A 7,214-nucleotide genomic window follows, 5' to 3' on the forward strand; every position below is an offset into this window, starting at 1 on the left:
AAGCTGAACTCTGAAGTTAGAGTGACAGCGAGAGTGGGGTAAAGTAACGATGTATGCAGAGTGAGCAGAATACACATTTGCAGTTTAGCATGGTGTGAGGCAGAAGTAGGGAAGTGGGGAAAGAAGTAGGAAGGTAGACTTGAGTATTAAGCAGGGCCCAAATTATGAACTACAGGTAAAATTAAATCATGTGGATCACAAACTAACAACAAAGGGGAATCATTAATGTGTCTTGAATTAGGGAATGATGAGATAGAGTGGAGAATGGACTAGAGGGAGGAAGCATAGAGATGTGGGGACTTGTAAGGGGCGATTTTAGAAATCTAGGTAGGAGATGATGGATGGTTTGAACTAGAATGGTGGTTCTATACATGGACAGAAATTGATGGATGTGAGAAATTTTTTAAAAGGTATGCTGAGAATTAAGAAGTGATTTAATATTTAAAGTGAGAATGAAATTGATTATAATGACTATTGCCTTGAGTAGACAATGGTGATACCATGTATAGAGATAGGGAATATAAAGTATAAGGAGTTTGGGGAAGAGGACATGGTAGATTATTCTGGGACATTTTGACTCCGATATGTGATTAGAACGTGGAAATACCGGTATAAGTAGTATAATATTTGATTTGGTATACATCAACATGTAGTAGTTACTAAAGCCATGGAAGTTAAGGTACTTACATAGAGTAACATTATATGCAACTAATGAATCGTTGAACACTACATCAAAAACTAATGATGTACTGCATGTTGGCTAAAGGAACATAATACAAAAATTAAAACAAATAAAGTGAAAAGAATTTGCATACCTGAACTTTAAGGAGAATAACATTTAAGGAAAGTATAAGAATCTCACATACACACAGCACATCAAGAAGATGCAAGTGAGGTGGGAAGAAAACCAGGAAAATGAAATGTGATGAATGCAAAGGAAGAACGTGTTTTGAAAAGGAAGGAATGGATAATGTGTCAGATACTGTCAAAAAATGAAGTAAAATAATAGGTGAGTGCCTACTGGTTTAGGTAGACCTCATTGACTTTGGAAGAATAATTGGGGTAGAACCAAATTACTGTGAAAAATGAGTGGAAAATGAGGTAGAAACTATGAACATAGCTATGAATTTAGATTAGTTGTGGATGGGAATAAAGAGTTAGGATAGTGTCTGGATTAGGTTGTAAGACTTTGGAGGAGACTTGAGGCCAATGGACCCTTGAACAGTATGAAGGTTAGAGGTGCCAATCCCTACACAGCCGAAAATCTGCATATAACTTTTGACTCCCACAAAGCTTAACTACTAATAGCCTACTAGTGACTGGAAGCCTTACTGGTGACATAAACAGTCGATTAACACATTTTTTACACTGTATCTATTATATACTGTACTTTTACAATAAGCTGGGGAAAAGGAAATGTTAAGAAAATTACAAGAGAAAATATATTTACTGTATTTATCAAAAAATCCATGTAAGTGGAGTTATGCTGTTCAAACCTGTGTTGTTCAAGGATCAGCTATAGTTTATATTCTGATAAGAATTGGTTTCATAGATAATTGTAGTATTATAATTTTCATAATAACTGAGTAAGGATGGCAAATTTCTTCAGACTGGAACTTCTTGGCACTGCATTTTAGTGGGCTTTGACAATGCCCATATGGTCTGGTTATTAGTAATGTTCCAAAAATTAATCTTACTTATATTCAAGTATGTATCAATAGGTTAGTCAGAATATTAATTAATTAACTAATTAATTAATAGAATTATAGACTACTTTTAGAAAAGTTTCAGATTTATGGAAAGATTGAGTGGATAGTACCCAGAATTCCCATACATCCTTCTCCCACCAGCAACCCCACACACAGTTTCCCCAATAGTTAGTATATTAGCATAGTCTGTTTGTTACAATCAATGAACCGACATTGGTACATTATTATTAAGTAAAGTCCATAATTTTTTCAGACTTCCTTAGCTTTTACCTAATGGCTTCTTTCTGTTTGGGATCATGTCTCCTTAGTCTCCTCTAGGTTTTGATAATTTCTGAGACTTTCCTTGTTTTCAATGACCTTGACAATTTGGGGGAGTACTCGTGAGATATATTTAGGATGACCATCTACTGGAATTGGATGTTTTTCTCATTATTAGACAGGGGTTATGTGTTTTGGGGAGGAAGGTCACAGAGGTAAAGTGTGTCATTGTTATCATATCATATCAAGGGCACATACAGTCTACATGATTTGTGACCATTGATGTTGACCTTGGTCAACAGGCAGAAGTAATGTTTTTCAGGTTTCTTCACTGTTACTTTTTCCCTCCTGTTTTCATACTACATTTTTTGGAAGGAAGTGACCATGTGCAGCTCACACTTAAGGATGGGGAGTTATTTTCCTCAACCTTTAGGACGGAGCATCTAAATAATTTATGTGGAACTCTTCTGCATGGGAGATTTGTCTCTTCTTTCTCATTTTTAACTTATTTAACCATTTATTTATATCAGTATGGACTCATGGGTATTTATTTTAACCTTTGGGTTACAATCCAGGACTACTTTATTTTATTGCTCCAATTGTTCCAGCTTTAACATTTGGGAGGTCTTTTAGTTGGCTCCTGTGTCTCTTTGACCTTCTTCACCATTTTCTTTTAATTAAAATTTTAAAATTTGAGCACTGTGTTTCATCTCTTCATTCTACTCACCCTCACCCTGAGCTCTGGCAACCATTGATTTTTTTATGTGTCACTGTAGTTTTGTCTTTTCCAGAATGTGATGTGGTTGGAGTCATGCACTATGTAGCATCATCCAAGCTAACTTATTTCACTTACAATATACATTTAAGGTTCCTCCATGTCTTTTTTGTGGCTTGATAGATCATTTTTTTAATCCTTGGATAATATTCTATTGCTTGGATGAACTACAATTTGTTTATTCATTTGTTGAAGAATATCTTGGTTGCTTCCAATTTGGGGTAATTATAAATAAAGCAGTTATAAACATTTGAGTGCAAATATTTTTATGGACATAAGTTTTCCACTCAATCAGATAAATACCTAAGAGCATGATTGCTGAAATGTATGGTAATGCTATGTTTAGCTTTGTAAGAAAGTACCAAACTGTCTTCTAAAGTGGCTGTACCTTCTTGTACATTTCCACCAGCAATGAACTGGAGTTCCTGTTGCTGCGCTTGATTGTCAGCATTTGTTATTGCCAGCTTTTTTTATTTCAGTCATTCTAATAATGATATCTCATTATTGTTTTAATTTGAAGCTCCCTAATGAAAAATGATGTTGAGCATCTTTCATATAGTTATTTGCCGTCTGTACATCTTCTTTGATGAGGTGTATGTTCAGATCGTTTTACCATTTTTTTTTTAAAGATTTTATTTATTTATTTGACAGAAAGAGAGAGACAGCGAGGGAGGGAACACAAGCAGGGGGAGTGGGAGAGGAAGAAACAGCCCCGATGTGAGGCTCGATCCCAGGACTCCGGGATCACGCCCTGATCCAAAGGCAGACGTTTAATGACTGAGCCATCCAGGCGCCCCCGTTTTACCATTTTTTTAATGAGTTGTTTTCTTATTAGTGAGCTTTAGGAATCGTTTGCATATGTTAGATACAAATCTTTTGTCAGATATGTGTTTGGCAAATATTTTCTCATAGTATGTGTCTTTTCATTCTCTTAAGATTGTCTTTCACAGAGCAAAAGTTTTCAATCTTAACGAGACCAACTTACTAATTTTTTTTTGTGACCATCATGCTTGTGGTGTTGTATCTAAAACCTCATCCTCACACCAAGGTCACCTAGATTGTCTCCTGTGCTATCTTCTAGAAATTTTATAGTTTTTGATTTTACATTCAGGTTGTGATCTATGTGAGTTAATTGTTGAGTTAATTGGTTGGAAGGTCTAAGTCCCAAATCTAGATTTATTTTGCATATGAATGTCCAGTTATTCCAGTACCATTTGTTGAAAAGACTATCTTGTTTCCATTTAATTGCCTTTGCTCCTTTGTGAAAGATCAGTTGGCTTTATTTGTGTGGGTTTATTTCTGGGTCTTATGTTTTGTTTCATTGATTTATGTGTCTGTTCTTTTGCCAAAACCATGCTCTTTTGGTTACTGTAGCTTTATATTAAGTCTTCAAGTCAGACAGTCTCAGTTTTCTAAATTGTTTTTCATCTTTAATAGAGTGTTGACTATTCTGAATCTTTCATCTTCCCATATAAACTTTGGAATGACTTTATTGATATCCATCCACAAAATAACATTCTGGAATTTTGATTTGGATTACCTTGAAACTATAGATCAAGTTGGGAAGAATTGACATCTTAACAATATTGCATCTTCCTATCCATGAGCATGGAATATCTCTCCATTTATTTAGATATTCCTTAATTTCTTCTATCAGATTTTTGTGCTTATTCTCATATAAATGTTATACATATTTTGTTGGATTTATGTCTGAATATTATATTATTTTCTTTCTTTTTTTTTTTTTTTTTATGGAACGCTTCACAGACTTGCATGTCATCCTTGAGCAGGGGCTGTGCTAATCTCTGTATTGTTCCAGTTTTGGTATATGTGCTGCCAAAGTGAGCAGTATTACATTATTTTGGTCCTAATGTAAATAGTATTGTGTTTTAAATTCAAATTCCAATTTTCCATCAATGGTATATAGGAAAGCAATTGACTTTTGTATATTAACCTTGTATTTTGCACTTCTGCTTTGAGCACTTATTTTTCCAGGAGGTTTTTTTGTGATTTCTTGGGATTTTCTACATAGACAATCATGTCATCTCTAAACAAGGACAATTTTATTTCTTACTTCAAAGACTATATACATTTTATTTACTTTTTTTTTTTTTTTGGTATTAGTGTGTTAGGACTTGTAGTATAATGTTGAATAGGAGTTACGAATGGGACTATCCTAGCCTTGTTTTCAGTTTAGTGGTAAACATCTAGTTTCTCACCATTGAGTATGATGTTAAGTATAGGTTCTTTACAGATGTTCTTTATCAAGTTGAGGAAGTTCCCCTTCATTCCTAGTTTGCTGAGGGTTTTTATCATGGATTAGTGTAGGTTGTTAGGATGTGTCAGGTATTTTTTTTTTTACATCAATTGATATGATCATGTAAATTTTCTTCTTTAGCCTGTTTATATGATCGATTACTTTAGTTGATTAACATTTGTTGAACCAGTCTAAAAATCTGGAATAAATCCCACTTAGTCATGGTATATAATTCTTTGTATATACTGTTGGATTTGATAATATTGTATTGAAGATTTTTGCATCTCTGTTTATGAGAGATAATGGCCTGAAGTTTTCCTTTCTTGAAACTAATGTCTTCATTTGGTTTCAGTATTAATTTTTAATGGAGATATTCCTGGTTTTTGAGTTAGGATTTTTAGCAGTGCAATAACACCTATTTTATGCCTTCTAATTAAATTAAATTTGATTTATTTCAATTTGATTCAAGTAATTTGATTCAGTACCATCATTAAATAATGTATAAGGCACTCTGCTATGTATTGAACTAGATGATAGATAAAACAGGTTCCAGCTTCTTGAGGCTGACAATCAATGAATATGTTCCCTTAAGAGAACAAATTCTAGGTCGTATTAGTTGGTGATAGAAAAGGAAGTTCTTTAAAAACTGTTTAACGAAGCTTTGGTAGACAAATGAATTTATGTATCTATCCTAGAATATTTGCTTCTTCTGAGGAGCATGGATTTTACCTGTTTTTGTTTTCATTGTATCCTTAGGACCTAGGACAGCTTCTGGAATAGAATAAATACTAAAGAAATTTTTATTGAATAAAGAAATAAATTGTTGGTATATTTTCTGAATAATGATCTGCAACTGGTATTCTAAATGTAGGCATCTTCAACTGTCCTAGAAATGTTTTTAAGTGCTTAATGTAGTGCTATCTTTGACAAGTTTTTTTATAATTTTCATAATAACATTTTATTTTCTAGTCACAACATCTTAACATCATTGCAGTTGCCACTTATAAAAATATTTAAAATTATGTTTTGATATATTTTTGATTGCTCACTTAGGAGGATATAAAGAAAATAATTTTATTCTCAAATTAACCCATCTCCAAAATCACGTAAATGAATTAATTCTTATTTTAAGGATATTTTCACTTCACCACACACATAGTGCCTGTGGTCCTCCTTCCCCTTCTCAGTGAAGTTACCTGTAGTGTTTAATATAATCATAATGTTCATTACCATGGGTCAAAAAGAATGTCCCTTCATTGACCCATGCACAGTTTTTCCTTTTTGTCTTATACCTCTACCATTCTCTTAGTTCTTGTGCTGTATGATGCGGTATACTAACCACATGTGCTTACTGAGCATCGAATGTGGCTAGTGCCACAAGGTGAAATCAAATTTTTGATATATTGGGTTAAATAAAATGTATTAATAAATGGATTTTACCTGTTTTTTAAATATATCTACTTGGGGATTTAAAATTACATATGTTTATCACATTATATTTCTGTTGGACAGTGTTGGAACTGTTAAGGATATGTAGGATTGCTATTTATTTGTCACTGGGAAGAAACTAATTGTGATTTTTTAAATTGTTTATCATGCATGTACTGATTTTTTGATGCCCAGAGAAAAACACAAGCAACTTGCTGCCTAAACATTGATGTATCCAACAGGCTTTTCCAACGATGGGAAGTTGGTAACAAATTGGTTGAGTCTGATATTTATGAAAGAAGATGACCCCATGGGTCAAATTCTATACCTAGATAATCTAGATAACATGATTGGGTGGTTTGATCTCCCTTGACATGAGTATTAATACTGTATTAGAGTTTATTCCTAAGTCTTTACCTGGTTTGGATTCCTAAACCACATTCAAATTAGTGTAGTTTCTCTGCTACTTTTTCAACAGGGGAGGCAGCTTCTGTTTTACTGTGAACATTCTCATTATCTGTACTACTACTAGCTTTTGAATCACACTAAGTTATTTCTCTAGCCTTGAGGTCTGTGCCTTTCACATTCTGTAGACCATCACACAATTTCCCCCAATTTTTTTTTCCTAGCAAATTTGTCTTGGGTAATTTATGCTTCATTTATATTTCCACATGAATAAAACAATCTAACTCATTCATCATTTTGATTGCTATCCTTTGGAACATTTCCTATATTTAAACTATTCTGGATTAGAGAAACCTCAGTACTTTTCTTTCCTGAAAATAAG

At 33.4% G+C, this 7,214-nt stretch overlaps 1 non-coding gene across 1 annotated transcript; it reads right to left on the bottom strand.

Annotated features, from left to right (window-relative positions):
- Window positions 1-4,487: 4,487 nt before the first annotated feature.
- On the bottom strand, window positions 4,488-4,591 carry LOC121100597. Its single transcript, XR_005832344.1, has one exon. It is a non-coding gene; the product is annotated as a U6 spliceosomal RNA (small nuclear RNA).
- Window positions 4,592-7,214: the final 2,623 nt, after the last annotated feature.

Source organism: Ursus maritimus, unplaced genomic scaffold, assembly GCF_017311325.1.
Source record: "Ursus maritimus isolate PB19 unplaced genomic scaffold, ASM1731132v1 scaffold_4, whole genome shotgun sequence".
Classification (NCBI taxonomy): domain Eukaryota; kingdom Metazoa; phylum Chordata; class Mammalia; order Carnivora; family Ursidae; genus Ursus; species Ursus maritimus.